At 40.7% G+C, this 15,028-nt stretch overlaps 1 protein-coding gene across 48 annotated transcripts in view; it reads right to left on the bottom strand.

The window, feature by feature from the left end:
- THRB (thyroid hormone receptor beta) overlaps positions 1-15,028 on the bottom strand; it is a 370,608-nt gene that overhangs the window by 119,089 nt on the left and 236,491 nt on the right. For 6 of the 48 annotated variants that reach the window (XM_077991400.1, XM_077991399.1, XM_077991398.1 and 3 more), the window contains one exon: positions 6,904-7,125. The exons of the other annotated variants lie outside the window; for them this stretch is intronic. The gene's annotated coding sequence lies outside the window, so the exon portion shown is untranslated. The remainder of the gene's footprint in view (positions 1-6,903; positions 7,126-15,028) is intronic. 48 annotated transcript variants of the gene reach the window in all.

Below are 15,028 nucleotides of genomic sequence, written 5' to 3'. Positions count from 1 at the left end.
CTGCTGTTTATAGTGCAGTTTCCTTATGGCTGTCTTTCTCTACAGGTGGCCTATCATCTCTGAACACTCCTGAGAAATGGAAGATGGTCTCTTAAGAGGGCAGCCCAGAGGTAGTTTGAGGAAACGTCTGACAGCAGGAAAACACTTCGACAGATGCCCCTTTGGCCAAAGCATGCTGTTAAAACTGACTCTAGTGACACCTGGTGGAGAGTAGGGTAACTTCTCCCTGCTAAAGAAAGGCTGTGTGTGTGTGTGTGTGTGTGTGTGTGTGAGAGAGAGAGAGAGAGAGATGAACGGACTGGAAACACATTCATCATGTCAGGGAAATTAATTCCTAAGGAATGAGGGTACCATGCAAAACCACCAGATATCAGAATATATAATTGTGGTTAGGTGACTCACTGAGACACATGCATGAAAAACAACAAACAAGAATGTGAAAATAAAACATTAAGACTGCAGCAAAGGATTTATTATTGATTTTTAAAAAGAGTTTGATAACGAGTAAGACAGTAACAAGCAATCCACTCCCTCCCGCAACCCTGGATGGCATCATAAGAAAAGACTCTAGTACTTGATCACTTGATAGTATCATCTGAAATTTAAAAGAAAATTCAATCTTGTCCCAGGGAGACAGTGTCTCTCAGTCTGAGTCAGTGCTCTGCTGCCTCTGGAATCTGCAGTGAGCTCCTTCAGATTTTTATCCCTGGGATAAAAATAATAATCTTCCTAAATGGGGTGTTACGAGACTGCTGTGCTCCTAAAATTCCCTTGAAGATGAAGATAAAATTATCCTAATAAATATAGTTATAACTGTTCACTACTTCTTCAATGTCAAATGGGGGTCAGGGGACATGGCGCTACATTGCAAAGCTCTTGCAGAAATTGACTTCAGAAACTTTGTCTCCATTCTCACGCATTAGGTTCTTTTTTTCTTTTCTTTTCTTTTTTTTTTTTTTTTTTTGAGACAGAGTCTCGCTCTGTCACCCAGGCTAGAGTGCAGTGGCATGATCTCACCTCACAGCAACCTCTTTCTCCTGGGTTCAAGCAATTCTCCTATCTCAGTCCCCTGAGTAGTTGAAATTATAGGCACAAGCCACCATGCCTGGCTAAGTTTTGTATTTTTAGTAGAGCCACGGTTTCACCATGTTGGCCAGGCTGGTCTTGAACTCTTGGCCTCAAGTGATCTGCCCATCTCGGCCTCCGAAAGTGCTGGGATTACAGGCATGAGCCACTGCATTCAGTCACACATTAGGTTTTTGTTTGATTCTGCTTGGTAAAGGTTCTGTTGGCTCTTTATCAGAAATTCCAGTGGTTTTCTGTAAGGTGTCAGGTGCATGGTATAGCACACACAGCCTGAATTTGTCTTTCAACAGTGTGTATCAAAGGTGATTTTCAGGAATGCACCAGAGCAATTATTAGTTCAAATCTGCAAGAGTTAATCCATCCTATTTGGAACACTAAATGAGAATTTAGGTCATCATTATTATTATTTGATGGAGTCTTGCTATGTTGCTCAGGCTGGTCTCAAACTCCTAGCCTCAAGCAATTCTCCTGTCTCAGCCTCTATCATTATTATTATTATTTTGAAAAATCACAGGAGCCTTGGTTAAGGGTTGTGTCAGGGAGCTGGGATGGGTAGATCTGGGTAGGAAGGTTATAAAGGAAAGAAGCCCCTCAAAGATGCTAATCGTTCTAATTTTCTTTTAGCTTCTCCCCTGCTAATATTTAACCTCAGAATGTGTATTTCCTGCAATGCGATGGCTTGAATGCATGAGCCTGCCATGCAGTTGTGTACAGTTGTGTGCACATGCAGAACGTGTGCAGTTAAACTATACTTGGGGGCAGTCATGCTGTAACAGAAATTCCCAACTTTCTCAGTGTATGCCACGCTTAGTGTTTCAGTAATAATTTTTACAGTGACCCTTGGTCAAAAGAAATACTTAAATGCCCTCTTTATGAAGTTATGAGATCCAAACAGCTTGATAGTTGGATTTGCATGGTGTCTGACAGTTGTTTCTGGGTTTCTCTCAAAAATTAAAAACATCCCACTGTATTTCTGTGGGGTTGCTGTGGTACCCAAGGTGCTCCGGTACAGATTTTGGGAACCATGGCTGTAAAAGCTTCGAAAATCAGTGAAAAGTCTAAAAGTGTGATTTGCATTATCTCCTTTCACCCCTCACTCTTTGTGAGACCATGGCCACAATATTTCACCTAAAGGTGCCATTTAAAAGTTTCATACAGCCGAGTGAGTCGGCCTGGCTTACCACTGTGGCATGGAGAATATGAGAAAGAGACACAGAGTGAAGTCTTAGCAGGATTTAAGGCAGCCCTGGGAATAAATCAGGCTTAGTTATTATTCAGTAGTTTACTGAGCCCACATCATATGCGGAGGCTACGACAAAGAACCTAAAAAGTAAAAGAACACAGCCCTTATATCATCTGAGAAGAGGATGCAATAGGTCAGATTATCACTGGGAATTACACGGATGCCAACCATAGCTGAGAAGCTGGCTACATACTGAACACTTCACATTCTTAGGTAAAAATCACACAAATAAGCACAAGATGTTCAACATGTTGGAAGAGTTGTATGAATACCTCAATAGATGAATACATGACCGGTTGCCTGCATTCCAATTCTGTTCTGCTTCTGACTTACAGGTAGCAAGGAGCTACCTATAGCGTAAGCCAAACTAGTGTCTTTCAAACTTTGGTGAGCATGTGAAGGGCTTGTTAAAACCAACTGCTGGGCTCCATTCCCAGAGTTTCTGATTCAGTTAGTTTGGGGGTGGCCTGAGAGTTTGCATTTCTAACAAGTTCCTAGGTGATCTGGACATACTTTCCAGGGCCCACATGTTGAGAACCACCAGCCTGATCCATTTAAGAACATGTTGGAGGAACTAAGGAGCCATCCTGGTAGGCTATACTCACTCAACACATGGCAGGCACCCCCACCTCTCCATCCTGACCTGCACATGGTTAGCCTTCTCTAGAACATTTCCAGTGAACGGCAGCTTACTCTGGCCAACACATCCAGTTCTGTTGGTGGACTGTGTCCACTGAGGGCCACTTGCATTTTAAATGGGCACAGCTGAATTTGGGACACTCAAGTCCTGTGGCAACAAAATGGCAATGTGGCACAATGGGAAGGGGACTGTACCAATTGGGCGCTTTTATTTTGTATTTTCCAAAAGATTGGCTTTGCACTCTGCTTACTTGTAAGTATGGGCACAACCACAAAGGATGCAGAAAGGTGTTCTCAGTTCTCAAGGAGGGGTTTTCACAGCAGAATCATCTGAGGAGCTTTGCTCACTATCTCCAGGCCTGGGCCCAATAATGTGTACTTAGAAAAGGCCACTCAGGTGATTCCGTTGAGACCTTCTGCTCACGGGAGAAGTGCTTGAGTTTGAGCGTGGAGACAGGTCACCCTACTGTCACCTCTTAACCCTACAGCCATTTGCTCTGCCACTGCGAGCCCACATGTGTATGTCTCACTGTATTATGTCCGGCTCAACATCCTCAGGCCTACAGAGAAATCTATTCTTGTGCCTCTTGTTACCCTTCCTTGGATGGTGGCAGTCATGGCCAGTGTGGCTTATCCAAAGCACATGGCCAATTAAAACTCATTAGCTAGGTGCTAGAGAACAGATCCAAAAAGGGGTACCTGCTATTGCACCAACAAACCAAGTGCACCTTTCTAGTGGACTTCTATACTGAACCCTCCTCGCCTGCCCCTTGTCTTTATTTTCTTAGAGCAGGGTTCTCAAAGTGTGCAGACAGCAGAATCAGATCACTGGGGAACAAGAGAGCAATGCAGATGCTTGGCCTGTATCCCAGACCTCATGGGTTATAAACTCTGAAGGTGGGGTTTGGGGCCTGTGTTTCCAATGCATGCTTGAGTTTGAGAACTACCGCTTTATAGTTTTGGTGCACTCCCCTGCCCACCGCCACAAATTAGAAGGTCTTCAAAAGGTGGGGACCACCCTCCTTCCTCCCCCAACAAGTTAGCACAGTGATGGGTGCATAGTAGGAACTCAAAAAACATTAGTTATTTCTTGAAGCTAGGGCAGCTGTACTGCCTGCGCACAAGAGTGAATAAACACCCCCTTGGCGTGCCACCTCTGAGAGGTTGCCAACACTGGGTCTCAATTCTCTACCATTTCTTATGGGTTGTATTTTCCATATTTACAAATCAGCTTTCCCTAAATCCTCTCCAAGATTTTTACATTCTTTTCAGCTCAGGAAGCCAAAAACAAGATGGCATGTTTTAGCCAATGTCTGTTTCCTGCTGGGGGGGAAGGGCATTTTTGCATGATTCTTAAATTCCATACTCCCAGCATGGTGATTATTTTCCGAACAATAGAACCAGATTGCTGATTCATGTTCGGCTCACGGCTCCAAGCATTTTTTTTTTTTCCTGCTGTACTTGTGCCGATGCAACACAATAATGTTCTATTCATCCCTCTGAATTAGAAATGCCAGCAGCTCAGATATGCAACTGAAGAATCCCCCCTCCCCTGTGGCTTATTTAAAGCCTTCCCACAAATAACACATTTTGAAATATTAGACGGTGCTCACTTTGAGCCATTTGGCTTGGGCAAGGACAGTTAAACCTTATTTTTTTTTCTCAGCTGCTCCTTGCACAATGCCTGGCACACTGTCACTATTATTCTTAAACACTGTTTGTTGAGTGAATCACATACCCTTTTCTAGAGGTTCAAGCCTTATCCTCCTCTTCTGCCCTGATACATTACAATAAGCCCTTTCTTAGGTGCAGAGAGAAAGCCCCGCTCTCACATTCAGAGGCTCGTGTTTGGATCCAGCCAAAGAATGAGATTGACCTCAAGGTCTGATGATCCAGGTGGGCTCCAGCCAGACCCATCCCAGTTTGCACACTGTCTGCAGCACCAGTCCTGCCACTGCTATAGCAGCAAGATCTTTGGCTGCCTCTCAGCACAGCTTTGCCAATGAGCAAGTGGGGTCATCTGTGGGGTTTTGTTTCCTAGCCGCAAAGTCAAACCAGGGGGACTACTTAGTGCTCTGAAAGCTCTATGGTCAACCTGGCTTGCACATCAAAATCACCTGCGCATCTTTGGGGGAAAAAAAAAAAAAATCCCAGTAGGTGCACTCCAGGCCAATTAGTGTTTGCAGCTCAGGCCTCAGTGTGTACAGCGGCCTGGGTGATTCTGACGCGCAGCCAAGGTTGAGGGCCACTTAGGTTTAGAGGCCCTAAAGTAGCCTCTAAAGTAGTATCCAGGGGTCTCCTGCAACTGCCCTTGCCCCTCCTCATCTCTGCTTAAAATGGCATTCCAACAGTTAGAATACGATTCCGCTGCTGCCACCCCTCTGCTCACAATCCCACTGGCTCCCCCAAGGATCTGCGACATCTGCCTCTCTGTCTCTCCTCTCCCAGTTTCAGCTTCACCAACTCCTTCCTATTCCTCAAACATGTCATATGTGGCCCCTGCAAGAGGGCCTTTTGTGTCAGGATTTTTCCTTGTCTGAAATGCTCATGCCTGCAACACCTGATTGGGTCCCTCCCTCACCTCCATTAAGGGTTGAACACCCGAACTTCTCAGGGATGCCTATTTGAACATCCCAGTGCTGTCACCTGCCCCTTCCCTGGGCACTGCACTTCCCAATACCCCTCATCTTCCTCTCCTGTCTCTCTTTGCCGTAGTACTTAGCGTCTTTTAACATGCTGTACGTTTTACTTCTGTGCTTTGCTGCTGCTGTTTTGACTGTTTTGTCTCCCTCTGCTAGGAAGTCAGCTCTATGGGGACAGGGATCTTTTTCGTTCTGTTTACTGATGACCCCAAGTGCTAACACAGTGTGTAGCTCATAGCAGGCCCTTAGTAAATACTTGTTAAATGGAGACCACCCTTGTTGGGGGTGCTAGGGATACGTACTGAATGGAGGAAGGCAGGCTCAGTGACACAAAAGGAGATAAATTTCCTCAAAAATGACAGATTTTGAGGAAACACTTATTAAATTCTAATTATGAGGAGTTGCCAGGCAATGTCTAGGTTAAAAAAAAAAAAAGGCACACTCTAGAGACAGGAAGCGGATGAGTGCTCAGCTAGGGCAGGCTGGTGGGAGTGGGGGATTGGTTTAAGGATGGGGAGTGACTGCTCATGGATACAAGGGCTCCTTTTGGGGTGGATGAAGGTATCCTAAAAGGAGATTGTGGTGACGGCAGTACATAAATGGCTGTAAATACACCAAAATCCACTGAACTATGTATTTTCAATAGATAAACTTTGTTATATAAATTATGTCTCAATAAAACTGTTAAAAATACACACCTAACTGAAGCATCATACGACCTGAAAAAGAAGTAGGCTCTTATTATTTCTGGTCAGGCATATGGATTTTCTCTGGCTTGAGTTTTGAATTAGGCGTGAGAGAGAAGCTTCCATATCTCTCATTTGCTACCAGAGAAATCTATTTATTGGTAGAGAAATGTAACTGAAACTTCTTGATCAAGGCCTACCTCAAGAGCAATTTATTTGGATTAAATGGCTTTCCTTAATAATTTCCACATCTATCAAAATTCTGCAGTCTTTTCTAGGCCTCCAGGGCAGTTTTGGAAAACAAACAGCTACTTTGTATGAAACTGAACTTTGACACTTTTGAACTTACAATGAACTTTAACACTTTTGAACATCAGTGCCTACTGATGGGCAATTGCCCCGCACAAACAGAGCTCAAAGCGTCTGTGGCAGTGAACTGAGATGTTGCTTAGCTAGCAGCCCTGTGAATCTTCCTCCGGAGAACTCACTGATGTTATGGTTATCTAATAATATATATGGAACGATAACAGCACATTGCAATGAAAATGATGCATGGTTACAACTCAGTGAAGACCATTCTCCCTCTTCTGGGAGCTTGACAGCATACCTTGTTAAGCTGTGAAGGGGAAAACTTTCTTTCTGCTCTTCTGCCTGTTTCTCTGCTCAAAATCTTGACACACGCCCACCAGTGCACAAAGGGTCGTTTGAACAAAGGTCAGGAGGCTATCCAGAGTCCTGGCTTCAACCTTCTCTTTCGGGAATCCCTAAGATGTGAGCCACGTGGTGATATGAGAAGACTCTTGGGGACTGCTGCTGTGCGTCTGGAGAACTGAGGAGGACACAGTCACTATGCCATCAATAATCAGAATGTTTGAAGGAATGGATAAGTTTTCTGCTCATTGATGAAACAGAGGGCCAGAGGACTGAGAAACTTGTCCCCTGTCACCCAGCTGGCAAGGGGAAGAGTTAGACTGCCAACCCACAACAAATGCTTTTAACTGCTGAGCCATTCTGCTTCCCACCTGCAAGGTGCACATCACTCAGCTGGGTGCCATGATGGGCGCAGAGATGACTAAGCCCCACCCCTTTCCTTCTGACAGATATTGACTGGCAGAGGAGACAGGATGTGCACAAACAATTCTAATTAGGGGAGGCTGTATTTGTACTCTGTCAGAAGTGCAGAGGGCCATGAGTGTGTGTGGAAGAGAAAGAATAACAAAAAACCCAACTTTACAAAACATGGACACTCCACAGGTTACCATGCCTCCCTGCATAGGGACCATGCCAGTTTTTCTCTGTCAAGATCCAGCTATAAACTGAGGGCCTGGTCAGGTGTGGTGGGTCATACTTATAATCCCAGCACTTTGGGAGGCCGAGGCGGGCAGATCACTTGAGGTCAGGAGTTTGAGACCAGCCTGGCCAATATGGTGAAACCCCATCTCTACTAAAAATACAAAAATTAGCCGAGTGTGGTGGCGCATGCCTGTAATCCCAGCGACTTGGGAGGCTGAGGCAGGAGAATCACTTGAACCTGGGAGGCAGAGGTTGCAGTGAGCTGAGATAGTGGCACTGCACTCCAGGCTGAGCAACAGAGCGAGACTCTGTCACAAAACAAAACAAAATAAAACAAAACAGAGGGTCTTTCATAATGTGGGTTATGTAAAGTATAGTTTATTGGGTTGGTATCATTCTGATCATGCAATCTGGATGCTTGGACAGAATAGCTACAGCAGCTTGTTTTAATTTCATTTGTACATGTGTCCCCAAAGATAGCATGTCCCTTACAGAGATGTTGTGGGAATTAAATGAGTTCATGCAAGAAAAGGGCTTAGGATAGTACCTTGCACATAGTAGGTGCTCAGTAAATGTGAGTTGTTATTGTTATGCATAGTTAATCCAAGGTTCTGGAGAACTGAGTATCGGGTACTAGAGACCTAATTCCATAGGGTCCTGGTCATTTTGTTACACAACAAGAGAAGAGCTGGCATGTGAAGTGTGTTCCTTTCATGGGGGTGTCAAGAAAGAAGGCAGTGGAACACTCACTGAGTGCCACTGCTGCCTACTGAGAACTTGATTTACTTCATGCACTGGTTGTAGGGTTGCAGTTTTTGAAAAGGGCACGGTATTGATATTTGTTGGTGTGAAATGATTTCTTACATAATAGCTGGTAACATTAGGAAAGGGTGGGATTTCTATTCTCTAGCATGATACTGTGTAGAAGAGATTTAATGAGAGGATAACCCAGTCCTCTGGGGGCAGCAGCATTTGTATAACTGACTCTTTTCAGCAATTCTGCAACAACGAATAGGAACCATTTGACGTCTCTGTTGGGACTTCAACTAATGCTTTCCCAGTGAGAGAATATTTAAAAGAATATTTTCACAACTTTACTTTCCCTCAAAAATATAGTTTTGATCCCAAAATGATAGTTTTTACAGGTGTCATTTGGGATGCGTCAGTTGTACCATCTCTAGAGTCAAGAAAATGTTTATCATAAACAAGGCCCACTTAATGACTAATTTTTGTATATGAAAAGGAAAGACAGTGGATCTTGGTCATCAATTTGTATTGTTGATTTTACTTACTATAAACAAACATGAACCATTTCATTTTTCAGAAAAAAAATTCATGTAATCTGAAAACAAAGATTACCAGAGAAAGAGGAATTAACCTGTTTCAAAAATGCTAAAGAAATATTGTGGATCCCACATGAAATGCTTGAATGTGTTTCTGGAGTCACTTCTCAGCTCCATGGCAAAGGCCAGCTAGGCAAAACGTGGATCTTGGCTTTAGAGTAGAATTCTACAACAAATGTAAAGAGTTTCTATTTGTTGTGTTCCATGAAATTCAGTACAGAAAAAAGAAAATAACAATACTTCTTTATGATGAGTAAATATCTTAATCACCATACATCTTACAAATGTGTGTACAGTTTCCTAAAAAGTAAGGATAGTAATGATGATAACAATAAAGGCAATAATAGCAATAGCAGCTAACATTTGTTGAGTGCTTGCTATGTTCTAAAGGGTTCTGGTAAGTTCTAGGGAAACTGCCAGGGATTCTGCTGCCTTCTTTATTACTCTCATTACTCGTATTACCAACATATGATGTAGGTGGTACCATCCACATTTTACAGTTGGGGAACTAAAGTTAAGAGATGTGACGCCCTTGCCCAAAACTGCAAAAATTTTAAAGTGGGAGAGACAGGAAGCAAATCGTTTATGCTCTAAATCACTACACTTGACTGCATCTTGCAAGAATAATAATGATTACATGCATTTATATTGCCTTTTTACACAGTATTTTTTCATTTGATGCTTACAACCTCATTTTATTATCTCTTTTACAGATGAGGAAGCTGAGGCTCAGACGTTAAATGTCTAAAGATAAACACTGGTATATGGGGAAGTCAGGACCCAAAATGATGCCTCCTGACCCCGAATCCCAGCTTCCTTGTGAAGAATTAGAGCTTCCATCTTTTCTGAATGAAAGGCCCTAAGAATTTTCTACAATTTTTCTACAAGCAAAAATCACATCTATGGGATATATATACTTCAAAAATAAAGTTCATAGCTTAGAATATCAAAAGCAACTAAAATTTTAATATACAAAGCACAGGATTTGGCCAGGCTGAAACCAATTATTTGAAAAGTTTACTCTTGATGAGTCTGGAACTTTCTCACATGGCCAACCGTGTATCAGTTAGACACGTTATTTAAGTGGCAGGAAAACATTTCTTGTTGGATATGAGACATTTCTGAGTTCAGTAAAGGTTATGTGGTTTCTCAGAAAATTAGAACTTCTATTAATAATCAGTGCTCCATTTGATTGAGGATATTATTCCTATTACTTTGAGGTCAAATTCATAAGAATGAACCCTAACAGTATACGAATTGGGTAGGAGTGTGTACAAATGAACTGCCCTTAAACCCCAACTCCATGCATTGAGCTATCAGGCTCAATCCTGTATTGATGCTGCTGGAGACATTTCTAAAGGGATTACAAATGAATACTCCTCTAATAAAGAAAATATCCTTTTCTCGAAAAGCCAAGAGATATCTGGAAATTTAGGACATCCGTAGTTGTTTAAAGGAAAGGTTTGGAATAGTACAATGAATAAAGCTGGCTAGCTGCCATTTATAAAACTACTGAGTTTTTGACCCAAAAGGTGGGTGCTAGTTTGTTACCTGTTGTCCCTCAGCTCCAGATCCACCCTTCTTTGCTCTGTTCTGTGATGCTGGGGCTGGGATGTGGCTATTTCCCAGAGTCCCTTGCCAGAGGGTTTTCTACTCACTGGTAGAGGACTGGAAGGTGAGGAGAAGGAACTTCCTTCCCTTCCTTTTTCATGCCCCAGGAGCATCCTCCAGTAGTCGCTGTTGACTGGAGTATGGGTCTCTTTCTACATTTCCCTCAGAGGTTCTAGCAGCAGCTGGTTGGCTTCCTTTCTTAGTGGTCCAAGCACCAGCTCCACAGTACTGCTCCCCTAAGTTCTTAGATCCTACTAATGTCATCTCCTCTTTTTGTTTCCCAACTCATGGTGACAGCTACTTCTTGCAACTGGGTTACCTCAGTGTTCCTTTTTGCTCTTTTAGTGCTCCAATTCCTATATAACAACCAATTCCCTGAACTAAATCCTTCTGTTTGAATTACCTAGTGTGATTTTGTTTCCTCTCTGGATCCTGACTGTTGCATGTCAGTGATACACTTGCAAAAGTGCAGTAGCAGAAACAACACCACTGACGTAATTCAAATCTGTTTCTGCTAAGCGTGAGAAATTATTTCCAGCAAAGAGCTGTGTGAGAAATGATAAGATCTAATCCAAAGGATAGTAGGGTAGAAGGCTTCAAAGGATCAAACTTTTAAAAATTATTATTTTTTTTGCATAAGAATGATTCCTGATCACCTTGGAAATGTTTGAAAACAGAAAGTATAAAGGAGAAAAGAATTAAAACCCATCCTAGAGTTAACTACTGATACTTTGGCGTATTCTTTCTGATCTTTTCACCCTTATACTTCCAATGATTTAAGATAATAATTATTTTAAACCCATCCTTGTTCTCTAGTATTTTCACATGGCATTATGAAGAATTAAACTCCTAGAGCAATATAACCTTGCTACATCACAAGACACTTACTTGTTCCTTCTACTTTGGGACTGGATCACTCTGGCAAGGGCTGCTTACCTCTGACCCAGAAATTAAACAATCAATGGCTAAGGCCACAGGCTCCCATCTCTGGTATATCTGTTATACCTTCTCAGTTGGGTTCATAAAGTAAACAAGAAATCTGTACACATTCAGTAGGAATACTTAGTACATTGTGAGCTGGCTCCAGGAGTGAGTCTACGAAAAATTTTGAAAGAATATAGAACTCAACAGTCTGCCCTATAAGGAGTGGCATGTTTGGACAGAGAGGTGGGACAAATGTCTGTGCTAATTACCCTGGTCTGCAACACATATTTCATATTTTGCTACTTCACTCATTCATTTATTCACGACTGCTATTAGGCTGGGGCAAAAGTAATTGCTGTTTTTGCTAGTATTTTCACATGGCAGCATGAAGAATTAAACTCTTAGAGTGATATAATCTTCGCCATTACTTTTGATGGCAGAAACTGCGGTTACTTTTGCACCAACCTAGTACCAGAGTATCAACCAAAGGTGACGGCAAAGCACTGTGTTAGTTGCTGGGCACACAAATAAGACATGACTGTTGTTTTTTTTACACAAAATTCATAGCTAGAAGAAACAAAATCCAGAAAGAAGAAATTAAAAGATCAAGTACATATATCCTCATATCACTTTTCCTAATTAACAAAACATCCTAGTATTAGATGCATTTGTTCTTGGCTAACTCGCAGGTATACCTGTCACCAACTCCCTGGACCCCTTGAGAAGTCTCCAACTTTGAGATCTTCTCATAGCTCGGAGGTAGTATTGACTGCCTGTTGGTGCAATGTTTCAGTCTCCATCTGCCTTAAGATTATTTATCAGGTAGAAAATAGATATAACCATACATTATGCTCCAAGTAACATAGCATTGAAATGTACGAAGTGCCGGGCATGGTAACTCATGCCTGTAATCCCAGCACTTTGGGAGGCAGAGGCAGGAGGATTGCTGGAGGCCAAAAGTTCAAGAGTAGCCTGGGCAACACAGTGAGACCTCATCTCTACAACATTTTTAAAATCAAATTAGCTGGGCACAGTGGTGTACGCCTATAGTCTCAGCTACAGGAGAGACTAAGGTGAGAGGATCCCTTGAGCCTAGGCATTTGAGGCTACAGTGAGCTATGGGTGCATCACTGTACTCCAGCCTGGGCAACAGAGTGAGATCCTGTCTCTTAAAAAGAAAAAGAGAAATATATGAAGTCAAACACTGTAGAAAATTCAAGGAAAAATACATGGAAACACAATAATGGTGGTTTAACATACCTTATATTCCTTGAAAGATTAAATAGATATAAAATAAGAAAGAATATCAGAATAACATTACTAATGTTAATCTAATCAGATATCAAATTTCACATCTGAAAAACAGAATACTGCAAAAAAAAAAGAATAATTATAGCATGTGACCAAAGGTGATAAAGAAACTTTCCAAGAGTAGAAACAGGTAGAAATGTGACAAAACAATGTCCCCAAAATGTACTTAACTTAGAAACTAAATAGAAAAAAAAAAAAAAAAAGAAAATCAGACACATACAAAAAGAAAAACTGCAATTACCTGGAAGCCAAGAAAATTATCTCCTAACCAACTTTTTGTCAAAGAGTAAAAGAAGCCTTATTGCTAGATATGTAAAGAGTAATTATGATCTAAATACCAAATGTGCAAACCTATGTGAGACCCTCAATACCATACTTAATAAAGGAAAGGTCTTAAATTAAATGTCATAGTTTTATACATTTTTATGACTTAAAAATAAATGAGTTAAGCATTTGCAGAAAAAGGACCACAGAGAAAAGAAAGCTGAAAGAGAAATTAATAAAAGTCAGAAAGCTTATAGGACTAGAAAACATTTTAACAGGCCTCATGTGTAAAGATATCCCAAAGCTGATTCTTTTGAAAGACCAAGAACAAAACAACAAATAGATGAACTAGCAGTTAACCTAGTGGAGAAAAAAGGGGAGAAATAACAAATTCACAAAATTAGGGAAAAGAAAGGGAATTAGTTACGTATACTGAGGATTAGAATAACTTTAAGAGATGACTTTCAGTAACTGTGCAAATAAATTTAAAATCTTGATGAATTGTTTGATTTTCTTAAAAAACATAAAGTAGGAGAAAAGGCAAATTTGCATAGACTGAAAATCATGGCAAAAAAATTAAACACTGTCAAGGAACCCCTCCTCTCCCTTCCCTGAAAATGCCAAATCCAGATGGTTTTGTGTGTAATTATTTCATAGATAAAAAATTATTTAAACTGTTTGAAAGCACAGGGAAAAAATAAACTTCCCCAATTACTTTTGTAAATCAGCATAATCCTGATACCAAAAATTTGGAAAAGACAGCATAAAAAAGAAATTTGCCCAGATGACTTATTTTAATTGAGACAAAAAATCTTAAATAAAATATCAGCAAATGACTCTTGGAAAAATTAGAAGAACAATACACCAGAAAAAATGGAATATTTCCAGGAAAGCAAGGATGAGTCAGTATTAGGAATGCTGAAGCTGCTAATCAGAGTAATAAGTCCACTGGATAAAAAAGTATTTGATCTCCTTGAAAGACGCTGAAATGGTATGTGATAATATTCACTGCTTATTCTTGATGACTTAAAAACCCACAGGGAAGTAAGACTATATGAATGTTATCCTGAAAGAATATTAAATATATGAAACATTTTGAACAAAAAGTAACAGGGAGAATTGAGCCCATCAGATACGAAAGCATAGTATAATGCCTTAGTAATTAAAACAGTGCAGTATTGGTGCATGAAAACTTAGCAGATCAACGGAGCAGGACAGAAGTTCAGAAACAGACTTCAATATCTATGGAAATTTACAATATGATAAAAGCTGGCTTATTTAACTCCTAAAGATGAGATTAAACAGTAATCATCTAGAAAAAAATCAAAGTTGAATCTGTAACTCATACCTTATGCCTGGTTAAATACCAAGTATATGAAAAAATTTAAATGTAACAAATAAAAGCCCTAGAAGAAACCACAAGAAAATCTTTTCACAGCTTTAAAATGGAGAAGACTTTCTAACTATGGCACAAATCTAGAAACCACCCACAATCTCACTTCTTAAACACCTGTAACAACCATATCTTGAATGCCTATAAAAGGAGACATGTAAAACACAAATGTCCATCAACAGGAACTAGTTAAATAAACCATCTGGGAATAAATCACCAACTGGAATGCTGTATAAATGTAAAAAAAGAATAAGAGAACGTTTATGGAATAATATGAAATAATCTTTAAGAAACATGGTTAAGCGAGAAAAGCAAAGTGCATAGCAGTGTACATGGTATGTGACATCCATATATACAAAGAGAAAGAAGAACATGAAAGGGTATCCAAAGAGTATCTGTGGATAGACACAAAGAAACTAACACCACTGCCTATGAGGAGGGGACCTGGATGGTTAAGGGATGAGGTTTATTGCAGACCTTTCAATACATTTTAGATTCTGAACCATGTATAGAATTTGGTATCTATTCAAAAAGAATAAATGAATACAATACAATACAATACAGTGAATACAAATAAAGGTTGAAAAAAAACA

The sequence above is a fragment of the Macaca mulatta genome, chromosome 2, assembly GCF_049350105.2.
Source record: "Macaca mulatta isolate MMU2019108-1 chromosome 2, T2T-MMU8v2.0, whole genome shotgun sequence".
Classification (NCBI taxonomy): Eukaryota; Metazoa; Chordata; class Mammalia; order Primates; family Cercopithecidae; genus Macaca; species Macaca mulatta.
This window is presented reverse-complemented; position numbering and strand designations above follow the sequence as displayed.